Source organism: Oryx dammah, unplaced genomic scaffold, assembly GCF_014754425.2.
Source record: "Oryx dammah isolate SB20612 unplaced genomic scaffold, SCBI_Odam_1.1 HiC_scaffold_24, whole genome shotgun sequence".
NCBI lineage: Eukaryota > Metazoa > Chordata > Mammalia > Artiodactyla > Bovidae > Oryx > Oryx dammah.
The window spans coordinates 82,365,732-82,381,438 of NW_024070208.1; the positions used below are offsets into that span (position 1 = coordinate 82,365,732).

At 40.9% G+C, this 15,707-nt stretch overlaps 1 protein-coding gene across 1 annotated transcript in view; it reads left to right on the forward strand.

The window, feature by feature from the left end:
• MYO16 (myosin XVI) overlaps positions 1–15,707 on the forward strand; it is a 389,767-nt gene that overhangs the window by 195,500 nt on the left and 178,560 nt on the right. The window lies entirely within an intron of this gene.

The following is a 15,707-nucleotide window of genomic DNA, read 5'->3' on the forward strand; positions in this document are numbered from 1 at the left end:
TAAAAACCCAGAGCATTGATCAGCATGTTCCAAATATGGTCTGTGACCTGAGGGTCACTGTAAGCAGGTGACCCGTAATCTTGGATGTGGTGAGGACTCTGAGTTTTGTCATTATTTCTTACTACCAGTTACTTTGTGATTTCCCTTTAAATATGGAGACGATTCACAGGATAATACTAGTAGGCTAAGACACCCAAATGCGTCTTATATGCAGTTGTTGGCTGTTCTGTTGAAGCTGACATCGAAACCCTTAATGTATTTGAGTCCTGCTGCAGGTAAGAACTTTTAGGAAATTTCCATTTGCCATTTAAATCTTATAGAGACTTAGATTATACAGTTGGAAAAACTGACACAAAGTCTGGATTTTTGACTGCACACATAGGAAAATATAAACCTTGGAAAACACTTTATTTCCCTTTCAGTGGGAGTACTGCTACTGTGTCAATGTGCAAATTTATGATGTAAGTCTTAGCTCTATGTTTATTTACTAAGCGAATGAATAGGGACTGGGATTATTGGAAAATTAGAGATAAATTAATGTATCAGAAGTGTGACTTCTAAAAGACAGTGTTCTCATTTGACTCATAACTCCCCCTTTTTTTTCTTCTCTGTTTCTCCCATGACTTACCCAGACCTGAGTTTCAATACAAGTATAATGCATAGAAAGGTTGTATTTGTAGTATTTTTAATTCGATAAAGTTCGTGAAAAGCTTATAGATTAACAGAGCCATTTCCTAAGCCGCAGAGAAGTCTCAAAACTTGGATAAACTCGGGATAGACTTTTATTGTTTATGAGTCCTCACCTTGCTAAAAATGTTGTAATTATGTCAGAAAATCTATATTATCTATGTATATCTGTATCTCCCTGTGGTTAACATGGGCAGGCACGATTTATATTAGCAGGACATATTTATCACACTATATAATTTTTGTAAAATTTGCAAGAGAGAATAAATATAAATAAGATGTACTCTAACAAGTTGTAAAGGGAAAATAAGTGACAATTAGGTAGATGACATGTTTGTTCCTAGAATGCTGAGTTCATTTTCTGGATCATAGTAGAGTAGGCACATTAATAGGTTATACATTTTTAAAAAATTCTACTTTTTCTACCTCGGTTCCAAATAGGTTTATTATCCTTGTGATTATGAAATGAGATACAGATTCTTCCTAAGGCATAAGGAACAATAATAACTTGAAAATGTTCAAATGATAACTCATTTTTGCATCTCCCATAATTGGACCTATTTCCCAATGTCTGCATTTCATATCCAGGGTTGAATTATCAGTGTTAGATTTTAAGTTTTTTTGTTTTTTTTTTTTTCCTGCACCGACATCGTCAGCAGAGTTTTCGTATTAGCACGCTTACTGCAGGGGCACCTGTAAGTTAGAATCTTGGGGAGGCAGAGAAGGTATGGAAACTTCGGGAAATTTCTTCAGACATAGAAACCCCTAGTTTATTTTTACTCATTTTCATCATGAGTTCTGAATATAGTGGTTTATATATATGGGGACACCTGAGAAATATAACCTGTGGAACAGCACTTTTTACCATAGACGTACCTTAACAGGAAGTATTGATAGATGGAAGGTTATAAGTGGATGAAGTTTAGGAGATAACTCAGTAGAGAAGCACTGAAGACATGCTCTATCCATGCATTCAGTTTTTCATTTGTGTCTGCGTGATCTGGAATCCACATTTTTGGAGAGCACACTTTGGCATGCAGATTATAAGACAGTAAATAAACTGAGTTTCAAGCATACATATGGAGATTTTTTTGTTTATCACTGAGCCTTTGAAGTCTTAAAGATGCTTATATTATATTCTTGATATTTTAGTTGAGCTAAACATAAACATGTAAGTATTTATGATTAATTACTTCAGTGAATCATAGAAAATTCGGAGAGCTCTCCAAGTGCCGCCAGATACCAAGCCCTCCAGTTCACTCTGACCCATTTCCCTCCTGAGTTCTCGCGTCTCCAAGCCGGCTCCTCTGGTGAGTGCCTGGTGGTGAGAACTCTGCTTGGTTTCAAGCATCTGCTGCTGCTAAGTCGCTTCAGTCGCGTCCGACTCTGTGTGACCCCATGGACTGCAGCCCCCCAGGCTCCCCCGTCCCTGGGATTCTCCAGGCAAGAGCACTGGAGTGGGCTGCCAGTGCCTTCTCCGTTTCAAGGATCACCCGAGGATAAGAGAGATGGCACACACAGCTGTCAGCATAGTGCCGGACACAGTGGGGTGGTCCCATAGCAGCATCTCGGGGGCCGTGGCTGGACTTCCTAGTTCATCTGTGGAGGCGTGGAGCTTGGGAAAAACAGGCAGATGGAGGGCGTGGTGGAAACCCTAGGTGTAGTCCAGCCTCCTTGTTTTGTGTTGATTCTGCAATCTTGCTTGTTTGGAGAAAAGCAAATAAAGGAAATAATTTAAGAATAGGGATGTTGCTGCTCAGGGAGATCCCCTGGAGGAGGGCACAGCAACCCACTCCAGGATTCTTGCCTGGAGAATCCCAGGGACAGAGGAGCCTGGCGGGCTGCATTCCAGGGGGTTGCAAAGATTCGGATGCGACTGAGCGACTGAACTCCAGTAACAAGTCGAAATGCATGCAGAGAATCTGCGCTCGTGAGACTGTAGCAAGCAGTGTGTCATCTTCAGCAAAATGGCACTTCTTCATAGGTGAGACGTGTTTACCTTTCCTAGGCGCAGCAGGTGTTTCAGATGGGGAAAGAGTAAGAAGAGAGAGTAGTGGAAAGAGCAGCGTCGCTACTCAGGCACATCGCTGGGGTCCGAGGGTGACCGCTGGCTGAGTTTAGGGGAAGCAGCGATGCTGGATTACCGCTGATCAGTGCCCACAGCCCTCCCCTCCTTCCCTTCTCTCTTGACACGTCTGTGACACGTTTGCAGAGTACGACCTGGGGTCCAGAGCGCAGTGTGTGGGCTTTGATGGTTGGAAAAATAAAGTCCATGAGGCTTCGGAACAATGGCATTTCCCACTTGGTGGGGGTCCCTTGAGGAAAAAGTCACGTAGTATCCTTGCATGGACAGGTGAGTGAGTAGACAGAGAAACTGGCCACGTGGTGGAGGAAGCATTGGACGAGGGGGAAACTTGGGATCTCTGAGATGCCAACCCTGTGAGCACTGGGGGACAGGTGGCGGAGGTCAAACTGGTATGAAGGCTCCGGGCTTGAAACACCCATGTGATCCTGCCTCTCATCGGGAGGCACGGGTCGCCATTCCAGGACCTGTCCAGAGGCCTTGTCCTTCGGTCCGTAGATTTAGATTGATCCTGGGGAGAGAAAAGAAGGCCGCTGGAAAACATATGTCACTTGTGAAATTTATCAAACCCTCCTTCTCCCACCCAGTCTAACTGCACTGTGATTAAGGCACAGGAAGACGTGTGGAACAGGTACCCCCGTGAGAAGAGCTGGATTATTTTAAACAAAGGTTGAACTTATTTTCTTTAAGTATTTTTTTGTTTGTTTTAAAATCCACACATCAATGCAATGATTTAATTCTTGAAATTATCAGGAGGATATTTTTGGTATCTTATCCCATTTCTAAATTCATTGTTGTTCAGTCACTAAGTCATGCTCAACTCTGTGAGCCCATGGACTGCAGCGCACCAGGCTCCCCTGTCCTTCACCATCTCCTGGAGTTTGCTCAAACTCGTGTCCATCGAGTCGGTGATGCCATCCAACCATGTCTTTCTCTGTCGTCCCTTCTCCTCTTGCCCTCACTCGTTCCCAGAAATAGGGTCTTTTCCAGTGGCTCAGCAGGCAAGGAAACCGCCTGCAGTGCAGGGGACTCGGGAGACATGGGTTCAACCCCTGAGGCAGGAAGGTCCCCTGGAGAAGGGAATGGCAACCCACTTCCGTATCCTGGCCTGGAGAATCCCGTGGACAGAGGAGCCTGGTGAGCTACAGTCCACGGGGTCACAAAGAGTTGGATGCGACTGAGCGACTCACACTTTCACTTCTAAATTCATATGTTTCGATTTATAAGCAAGTGCTTTAGTAAGTCAGCGTGGAATGTCCTGGGTCTCCAGAGAGGTTTGCGTCACTGTATTGCCACGTGGCACACGTGGTCCCCAGCAGTCTGGGCGAGTCGTTGTAGAGGATGGTGATGTTAACAGTGGGTCCTGGCGCCTCACCACCAACACCTCGCTCTCTGGACTGAGACGGAAGGGCAGAGGGACGTGGATTTACGGTCCTGTCGGGGCATCACGCGGGCACGGTCCTCTCCAGCATCTGACAACATGAGTTGCAGCGTGCAGCGAATCTGTGCTTGTGAGAGTAGCAAGCAGTGCAAGTTTCACAGTCAGAAAAATGGCACTTCTTCGTAGGTGAGCCTGTCTATCTTTCCTAGAGGCAGCAAGTGTTTCAAATGGGGAAAGAGTAAGGATAGCCTTGAAGAACTCTAAAGGCTGGTTTAAAAACAACCCAGGTCAGGATTCTGGATCCCATGTAGCTGCTCTGGAGATTGCCCCCTGAACTGGAGTGAAAGCAGAGTTTTACCTTCATGCTCTGAGATGAAGACAAGGCAAATTCACTGGGCTAAGTGGATTTATGGCTGAAGTTTTCATTGGGGAATTCTTCTTAGTTTTGTTCCACTGAGAACTCTGTGTCTATAGTATTAGTTATGAATAGTCAGTGGTGTATATACACATTGGTTGAATTTCCAAAGATTTTTAAACAGAATTGACTGTTTTGCTGTATATTATATTGAAATGATATAATATACATGATACAATATAATGAATTTTCTTTATGATTTCCATTTTTTTCTCATTGATGCAACCAGATAGCACTTACTGTACTTATGAAACGTTATAGTATATTTAGACTTTATTTAAGATCAAAGTCCAGTTGGAGAATCGGATGAATGGAATAAATGCACAATTTTACATATAATTTTGGGGGACTCTCCTCTCAAAAAAAAACCAACAACAAACAATGTCGCTGGACTGTCTTAACTTCTTAATGTGTTGGTTAAATAAATTAATAAATTCTGAGATAATACCGCCAATGTGTTCATAGACTCCTGCTAGATTTTGAGGATTTTTAAGTCAGATAATTTGTTTGTAATGATTTTGTGGTTGACTTTTTTTTTAATTAGAAAATTGACTTTGTAGTTTTAGATATAATCTGTGATTGTTAAAAACGTACACTGAGATACCCCCTGATAGATGTGATTTTTACTACACTAATATGAGGGTAAGAATGTTAATCTTTTTAAGATTATTTTCAGTAGATTAGATTTGCAGCTATAACTGAGTATTTGTCAAGGATCTCATCCATCAGGGACAGGAAGTCAGTGGCTTAGTTTATAAAACTCTCGGGGCCTGAAGATGGAGCCCTGTCCTCTGCATCACAGACAAACCATCAGAAACATCTTCTAGATTCTAGTTCATGCCCATACTGTTAGCATACGTCACCTGTAAATGTTAATGCTTTACCTAGAGTCTTAGGACAGTTTCCAAATTCTGTCTACAGGTTGTTTTAGCTTTTTGTGCAGCTGAATTTGTCATGCTTTCTGCACCATCTCCTCCTATTTCCCAGGATGCAAATGTCTAAAAATTAAAATCAGGTGTGTGTGTGTGTATGGTTATTTTTTTTCTTAAGTGGTTTAAACAAAAGATTTTTTTAATAAATGTCTATGAAATGGCAACCCACTCCAGTACTCCTGCCTGGAAAATCCCATGGACAGAGGAGCCTGGTAGGCTACAATCCATGTGGTTGCCAAGAGTCGGACACCACTGAGTGACTTCACTTCACATGACTTTTTAAAAGGACCAGAATGTAGCCACCAAGAGTTACAGATGGTTCCTACAAAAGTATCATCTGCTTCCTCTTTTGCAAGGAAGTCAGTTTGGTCAGGTTACTTCTTTGAGTTTAAAATTTGAGGATTAATGTCCTCCAGTGGCCACATCCGCTGTTTACATCCCAGGCGACTGTAATCGCTCATTATTGGGCCTTGAAACTCTCCAAAGGGCCTCGAAGCGTCCACGCGCCTGTCCTGCCCTGCCTCCTCAGAGGTGGTCACCTTGGTCCTAGCCCAGGATCCACCATCATTCTCTCCAACAGGCAGTGTTAAGGTGGGCAGTATTTCCTCTTTCCTGAGTCAGAGGTTGCGGAAAAATTCTATTGAAAAGAAGCAACACGCTTTGTCAGATATCTGCTTGCTCCCTCCCCACCCCCTGCCCCATGCCTGCCAAATCTGTAATGGAATTCGTGTAACTGTCACCTCCCTCCAGGCTTAAATACTTTTCCTCTTTGGGACCATCCACTAGCTGATCTGTATTAATTCTCAGTAGCGCAGGGCAGGGCTTGGCGGGGCTGTGTGACCACTAAGAAGCAGAGGAATATCAAAATTAAATACTTTTTAATTTAACCACACACGTCTGTCCCATTATACTCAAGGAATCTGTGAGGAAGAATGTTTAATGCTTACTCCAGTATTCTTGCCTGGAGAATTCCATGGACAGAGGAGCCTGGTGGGCTACAGTTGCAAAGAGTCGGACACGACTGAAGCGACTTAGCATGCACACACACAAAATTTTTTTAATTAATTTTAATTGGAGGATAATTTCTTTACAATATTGTGGTGGTTTTCGCCATATATCGACATGAATCACCCACAGGAGCGCACGCACACAGGATCTTTGAGACCAAAATAAATTAACTATCTAATTGGTAAACTGGGTAATGAGGAAATGAAGTAAGGAGAACAACGTCTAGAAATTAAATGTTTTTCACCGTTATTTTGATAAAAAAATTGAAAATTAATTTCCACCAGGAAACATCTGATCCTATTGATATATTTAATCACTTGTGAATCCTAAGTAGCATCTCATTCTCTGTTTCTCTCATGTTTATCTGTCCTCATTTCAGACACAAAACTACAAAGCAAGGCCTGCAGCTGAAGCAGACTGAATGTGTAAATAAATCTGATTCAGACCCAAGTATCTACTTATTAGTTTTATCTTTCCCTCTTAGAACTTTATTAAAATGATTATAAAGATCTAAGTTCTCTGATGGATATTGCAAATCCAAAAGAAAGATAATCTGAAAATTTATACCAACACTCATAAGTAATTAAGAGTTGGTAAAATGATGTTTTGTACACTGCCGTGTTAATTATGATGTAAAACACTTCTTAATAAATGAATTTATATTGTTAACTCCCAGATGCCTCATAGAAATACTAAAATACCTGCTGTGCATTTGTGAGAAAAGGAAAATAGACGTTTGATTTTTTTTCCGCCCGTTTAGCATGTGATACCTTCCTTCGTTAAGTGTATTTGGGGGAGGTGAAAGATTTAATAATCAGGAAGAGAGCTACCTATTATCTCATATGATTAACATTTGCCACTTTTGCTTCAGAATTTTTTAACACAAAAGAAATAGAAAATTGCAGCTAAAAGCTGAAGTTACTTTTGTTTTTCCTGCATAAATCCATCCCTCTCCTTCCTGCTCAAAGACAGGAAGTCTCTGTCATCGATTTTGTGTAAATATCCCACAGTGTTAAAAATTCATCTGGATGCTGGTGTTTCATAATAAGTGTATAACATCATGAGTCATCAAGAAGTAAGGAAATGCTCTCACACAGTACCTTTTATGCTGCACTCCCCTTTTAACTCCACATGGCTTTTAAGGTTTAACCATATTGATACCTAATGAGCTAATTCACTCTTTGTTTCTGCTGCTTGAATTCCCCTGCAGGGAAACCACAGTGCCCGCATCTGCTTCGTTTACATGGACACTTAAGTCTCCTCTGCTTCTCAGTTCCAGGGTTGCCTCCTGAGATATCTGTGTAGAGTTTTCGCTGGGGTATATATTTAACAGCAGAATTGTGGGGAGAGTATTAACCTGCATTTCTCTGGCTACCAGTGAGGTTTTACACTGCCCCCGTGGTGATGTGCTCATAGAGGCGTGGTGGTTAGCATAGTCATTCTTTCCCTACTTCAAGGTCATCTTACATTCCCCCCCCAAACTTTAAAATTTTCCATACATCAGGAATTTATTTTTGTTTATATGAGAAACTGATTTAATGTTATGTTTTAGATGGATATTCAATTATCCCTATCTCACTTATTAGAAATACTTTTTTACCCCCTCCTGATTTTTAATCTATTTGACTTAAACTGTATCAGTAATATATTGTTTTAATAAGTAACTTCTCATAATACGTTCTTATTTTTCTTATTTGTTTTGGTTATCTCTGGATCTCTATTTTTGCATATGAATTTTATAGTCATTTTGATTCAGCCCATTAAAAAATCCATTTGGGATTTTGTGGAGAAATATATTTATAGATTAATATGGAGAGAAATGGCCTTTTTAGATTGGTGATTCTTTGCTTTCATAAATTTGAAATATATATATTTTCTTCTATATTTCTTTCTTCATACATTCTTTAATTTCTTAAATATGCTTGCATTTTTCTATCAATTTCTTGCACATTTTTATTTCATTCATTTCTAAGTACTTTGTACTTTCTGTTGCTATGATGAGTGCTCTTTTTCTATTATATTTTAATTTGTTTATTGGGATACTCAATCTTGAGTTTCATATGTTGATCTTATATCTAGAAACCCTGCTGACTTTATTAGTTCTAATAATTTTCCAGTGGAACATCTTCATGAAAACGATCATAGTTACCTTGTCTTCTTTGTCTTTTTCATCATTCTGTTTATCCTTACTTTATTGTGTTGGCCAGCACTCCAGTACGATGTTGAAAATTTCTGCTGATAGTAGACTATTCTTGTCTTGTTTCCAAATTAATGTCCTACTTCTAAATATTTGTCAGTGAGTGATCTGTTTAGGTAGAGTTCCAGTAGATAGTCTTTGCTGAATGTTTTCAACCATAAATGGATGCTGTTTCGTTGAATGTTTTTCTTTGATCTACTAAGATTATTTCTCCTTTTCTTAGCTTATGTGGCAATTTTTAGTGATGTTTGTTTTTTTGATGTTGAGTAATTATTTTCAGGGCAAGTCCTATTTTGATCATGATGTACTAAATTTGATCCTCTAGTCATTATTTTGGGTGTTTGCATTTATTCTCATTAATGAGATAAGATTTTTTTTAATAGAATCTTTTGATTTTATGTCTGTGTTGTTGTTGTTGTTGTTCAGTGGGGAAGCTGTGTCTGACTCTTGTGACCCCATGGGTTGCGGCACACCAGGCTCCTCTGTCCTCTGTTATCTTCCAGAGTTTGCCAAAATGTATGTCCGTTGAGTCAGTGATGCCATCCAGCCATATATCCTCTGCATCTGTGTTTGAGAATGAATTGAGAACATTCTGCTTTTCTTCTCTTCTAAGATGTTTTAAATGAAAATTATATATGCCTTGAGTGTTTGGGTGAAATTCTCCCAAAAACTTTTTGAGGAGGTGAAGGGAGAATTGACCTATGAATACTATCTTAAAGTTTGTGGGTGTAATCAGATTATTTTCTCTCTTTTTAAGGTCATATATATTTTCTAGAAAATGGCCCACTTTAAGATTTTAAGTACATTCACCAACTAAATCACAGCTTTCTTTTGTTTATAATCTTCCAATCAGTATCTCTTATAATTCTAGTTTGACAGCTTCCAGTCCTGATATTATTTATTTACGCCTTTGCCCCAGTTTCATTGACACGTCTTGCTTAAATTTGATGAATCATCTTCAAAAATCAATTTATTTGTCTTGTTGTCCTTTCTCGTGTGTATGCTATTTATTTGACTAGTCTTTGCAGTTTTATGAGACCCTATTTTGACTCTGTTTGAGGTTTTCTCTTTTTTTATCTGACTTTTATGGAGCGTTTGTTTCATAGTTTCTGATGATGTTGTTAACCTGAGTGTACGAAGTATCTTCTGTGTACTTAGTGCATTCCAGGAGATTTGTCTGTAGCGCTTCCTTTGTTGTTTAATTCTAAATATTTTGTCTTTATTTTTGTTTCAGAGATTAAATAACAAGCAGTTTGTCAGAAAAATAAATTTGGCATACCGTGTTTTTCCTTCCTTCATCCAAATTGGGAATTTTTTTTCCCATTAAGTAATGAGATTTCTTTGATTCTTATGAATATGGTAGGAGTGACTTCTATTTCTGCATAGACGTTTAAATCATGGTACTTATTGCCATGACAACCAAAACTACACAATTTAGCAAAATATCTAAGAGAAAACCTGCTTTCTAAATAATTCTCCTTCTGCTCCATTTCCTTACCAAAACACTCATATGTATAATCATTTCCTAAACAGCTATGAACCTTTTCTTTGTAATTGCACTTTTTTTCCATTTTTTTGTAGATACATTTTTTTTAAAATAAAAGGATCCAGAGAAATAAAAAAATGTGAGAGGTTTACCAAAGTTTTGTGTATATCATATTACTCAAAATTGTTTCAAATACTTCATAATAAATATAAAATGATGGTTTAAAATTGCCATCCTTATTATAAAAATTACCACATACTATGGAGACAATAATGCTTAAATGCAAATATTAATCATGATAACATGATAAATTATTTCAAGAATAGGTCACTTATCCAACAAATAAAGAGCTGTGTACTTTCCCCTAAGTGCATGTGTTTAGGAGACATGGGGGGAAAAGAGAGAATCTTTCAGATCAATGAGACTATGGCATTTTTAGTATCGAACAGTGGTGCTTTTCCTTTTGGATAATGACTAGTATGTGATTTGCAAATATTATTTGAGGGCCAAATAGATTTAATAATGTATGTAAGAAATTCAGTGATTTACTAGGCTAATAAAAACCCAGGAGCCTTCTCCTGTAGCTCTGTGTTGAGCCAAGAGTGCGGAGGCTAAAGCTTGTCTGTTTTACACAAAGGGCGAAATCCATCGCTTTGCTAACGGTGCCCACACTCTTGTTTCATTTCTCGCTAGGGAAATGTGTCTGGCCTCTGCTCCACCCCCTGATAACCTGTCCTGCTGGGTAGAGTTAACCGAGTCTGTACATATTCAGCTCCTCCGTGCCTGTCATTGGCGCACACTGGCAGCTCTGCTAGAATAAATAATGGAGCAGCGCTGTTCAGAGAAGAGAGCAGGATGCCCCACGCTGCCCCTCGGTGACCCTGCCTCTCCCCAAAGGAAACACCGGGAGGGAAACCTCCCCGCGATTTAAATGGGGTGTGCCTTGTTCTAATATCATTTTCTCATGGAGGAGGATGGGCTTTTCAACAAAAGGACATTTTTAGTTTTTGTCAGCTCCAAGCTTTTAACTTTTCTCTCTTGACACACTGTCTTATTAAAAATACACTTTCCAAACCTGGCTTTTTCCTGGGTGCAGATGTAATAGGTGGTGAGGCGCATTTATTGTGGTTATCCTTGATTGGAAATTGCCTATAAATGAGCCAGGCTTTGAGCCAGGGATTATTGCAGTAAATGCTGACATTAGCATGTGGAATGAATTCTTGTCTCCTCTCTTCAGATAGGGGCTTCCCACGTGGCTCAGTAATAAAGAATCCACCTGCAATGCAGGAGACTCGGGTTCGATCCCTGGGTCAGGAAGATCCCCTGGAGGAGGAAATGGCAACCTATTGTAGTATTCTTGCCTGAAGAATCCCTTGGACAGAGACGCCTGGCGGGCTGTAGTTCCTGGGGTCACAAAGGGGTGGACTTGACTGGAGCAACTGAGCATGCTCTTCAGATGGTGAAACTGGAGCTCAGAGGGGTTGAGTCAGTGGCCCTCGTCACCCAGCCGGGAGGAGTTAGTGGGCTTGGAGTATGAACCTTACATGTCAGACTTGAAACCTGAGTTTTCCCAGAAACATCTCCCTCATTGAAATGGTCAGAAAATGGAGTTTTTTAAAAAGCATAGTGTTAAAGCTACCTTTAAAAAATATAAATGGTTTCTTTATTTCCTCCCAAGATGATAATTTTGAATTAACATGTCTTTCCATGGACGTGTCCCTGAGGATAAGACTGCCCTCCGTCCCTCTGTTCTTTGTGTCTGGGTCTCTGTCAGCCAGCAGTGCGCTTTGCAGAACGAGGTGCACCTTTCAAACTACCCATTTGAAAGGTGAGGGAACCAATAAATAAAGTGAAGAAGCATGGGGCAAAACTGCCCCCGGTTGCTTGCATTTCTGCATCCTTGCCCTGTCCAATACCCCTCTGACACTTCTCTCATCAAGAGGTTAGGTCTGTTCTCTCTACCTTGGCATCTGAGCTGCCCCCATGTCTTGCCGTAGCCAAGAGAATACAGCCAAAGTGAAGAGGCACCAACTCTAAGGCCTCACACGAGTCTACTGAGATCCCTGTCGTTGCCCCCTTGCGCTTGAGGCCAGGCTCTTCTTGGGTGGGGAGAGATGCTGTGAGCCAGCCAAGGGCTGGCCAACCCCAGGGCCCTTGGTGGGTGCTGCCTTAGCTCTGCCAACCCCCATCAGGCCACCCACCCTGACAAAAGGACCTAGAACCATAATAAGGACTTTCTGTTTTGTTCGGTCAGTGAGTTTTGAGGTGGTTGGTTACCAGTAGTCACTTGCTACAACTCACTATCTAGTTAATTTAATTTTCATGGCGGTTCCTTTGAACTTCAAGTTGCAAGTACATATACTTGAAGGTGATTGTTAGAAAGACAGGTGTCCATTTCCTGGGTGGTCTGAGGGATTTTGAGATGATTGTTGATCCCAGTTCTTCCAAACATTCTTCTCTATCATCTTCTGGGGGGCAGACTAATCACAAACTTTAACAATTTTCAAAATCTACTATTAACTGGCAAAGATAATCCAAAGTGCTCTTTAAAATTTAAATAGAAGGAACCTCATGAAAAGAACGGTTTGTATTCAGACAGAATTATTATGGAGAAAAGGAACCCTATTAAGAAAAGCATGATAATTTTGCAGTCTGTGTGTGGCAAGTCAACAGGTTGTATACCTTAAGCTTATACAATATTGTATGTAATTAAATCTTAGTAAAACGGTTGAAAAAAGAGAAAAGAACCATAAGTGAAAAGCGAAGCAGCACTTTTTACTGTACTTTCAACTAGTGGGCTGAGATGTTATATAGATCTCATTTTTGTGGATATTCAAGATGGTAGTTAATTTATGAATACAGCAATTTTATCTTTTAACTCAGTTTTAATTTTTTTTAAAGGGAGTTGGAAATCAAGAGATCTGGGTTTCTGTTCTAAGCTTGACACTTAGCATTAATGAAATCTTTAGTGAGACATTTATGTCTTGTGAATCTTAATTTGTTCAACCTCTGAAGCTGCGATAATCACATTTCATTTACTTACAAATGAAGGGTGTTGGCTCATCTCTCTGGCTTGGTTTTGCTTTCAGGACCTAGGAGTCGATGATTCCTAGTCAGGATATTTTGGAAGATGTTCTCCCAGTGTTCCGTTGCTCACTCCTGTCTGACTCTTTGTGACCCCATGGACTATAGCCTGCCAGGCTCCTCTGTCCTTGGGATCCTCCAGGCAAGAATACTGGAGTGGGTTTCCACTTCTGACTCCAGGGGATCTTCCCGACCCAGGAATCGAACCCACGTCTCCTGCGTCTCCATTCTTCACCACTAGTGCCCCTAAGGAAGCCCTTGGAAGATGTTGGTCGCATCCAAATATCTGGTGGCCCCTGCTTTCTGGCAGGCGGTGAACTCTGAATCAGCCCTCTACACTGCAAATGATGCTAGGATGTTCGTATTTCTTACCCCGTCTGGGGTCTGACGTGTCAGCAATCAGCCACAGACAGGGTCTGATTCAGCTCTGGCTCCATCTAAGGGTTTTGTGCCAAACAGCATTCATTTCTTTCCTAAGCTGACTTTGAATTACTTAGGTAACTGTCAGTTCACCTCCTTGCCCAGAGATGACTGAGGACAAAACCTGATGTGGATAAATCCCCCAACCTTGCTGCACAAATAAAGTTAGTTCATCCGTTCCGAAGAGCACATGCTCTTTAATTCAGGCTTTCCCCTTTCTCATACCCACAGGCCTGGAAGGCAAATCAAAGTCAGACAGACGCCCTGGCATTTAGCGTTTTGTCTGATATCGAAAGTGGTGTATTTTACTAATGAGTCGATTCGGGGTAGGCATTTTTGTTAACTGTTAAGAAAACCCTCAGGAGATTTCCAGGGCAGAATTTGAACTAAAGCAGATCATCTCATTAATATGTTAATTTTGCCTAACGGATTGAATCCCGATTCATCTGATGACCTCTGTCTGCTCCTCCTTGCTAGAAATTGGATGTTGAGTTAAATGCCTGTGTAATACGAGTTGAGATATCAATAAGTGAAATGACAGCGCTGCTGACTGCCACATGGAACAGGCATTTTGCTGGCTGCAGGCCCTTGACTCCCTCCTGCCAAGGCAGCTATTGCAATAGCAGTCACATAAAGCTATAGTTTTTCCAGTAATCGTGTACAGACGTTAGAGTTGGACTATAAAGAAGTCTGAGCACTGAAGAATTGATGCTTTCAAAAGTGTGGTGCTGGACAAGACTCTCTAGAGTCCACTAGACTGCAAAGAGATCAAACCAGTTAATCCTAAAGGAAATCAGTCCTGAATATTCATTGGAAGGACTGATGCTGAAGTTGAATCTCTGATACTTTGGCCACCTGATGCAAAGAGCCAACTGATTGGAAAAGACCCTGATGCTGGGAAAGACTGAGGGTGGGAGGAGAAGGGGACAACAGAGGATGAGATGGTTGGATGGCATCACCGACTCAATGGGCATGAGTTTGAACAAGCTCCGGGAGTTGGTGATGGACAGGGAGGCCTGCAGTTCATGGGGTCCCAAAAAGTCAGACATGACTGAGTCACTGAACAGCAAAATTTCACTCAGTCATAAATGATGAAATAGACTTTTGAAAAAAAAAAAAGCAAACACATTTTGTCTGTCAGTAGTTGCAAAAATAATGCTTAAAATGCATTAAACCTGGATTAATTTTTTTTCCTGACAATAGTTCTTCCTTTCTCTACATCTTTTTTAAACATTTTATCTGGTAACCAAATGTAGTTTGGAATTTGGTACGTATGCAATGTGAATAAATGAAGGAGTGTTCTTCCAGCCAAATGCATGCTAGTCTACGTTCAGCTCAGGTCAGCCACTCAGTCGTGTCTGACTCTTTGCAACCTCATGAATCGCAGCACGCCAGGCCTCCCTGTCCATCACCAACTCCCGGAGTTCACTCAGACTCACGTCCATCGAGTCTGTGATGCCATCCAGCCATCTCATCCTCGGTCATCCCCTTCTCCTCCTGACCCCAATCCCTCCCAGCATCAGAGTCTTTTCCAATGAGTCAACTCTTCGCATCAGGTGGCCAAAGTCCTGGAGTTTCAGCTTTAGCATCATTCCCTCCAAAGAAATCCCAGGGTTGATCTCCTTCAGAATGGACTGGTTGGATCTTCTTGCAGTCCAAGGGACTCTCAAGAGTCTTCTCCAACACCACAGTTCAAAAGCATCAATTCTTCGGCGCTCAGCCTTCTTCACAGTCCAACTCTCACATCCAAACATGACCACAGGAAAAACCATAGCCTTGACTAGACAGACCTTAGTTGGCAAAGTAATGTCTCTGCTTTTGAATATGCTGTCTAGGTTGGTCATAACTTTTCTTCCGAGGAGTAAGCGTCTTTTAATTTCATGGCTGCAGTCACCATCTGCGGTGGTTTTGGAGCCCAGGAAAATAAAGTCTCTCACTGTTTCCACTGTTTCCCCATCTATTTCCCATGAAGTGATGGGACAGGATGCCATGATCTTCGTTTTCTGAATGTTGA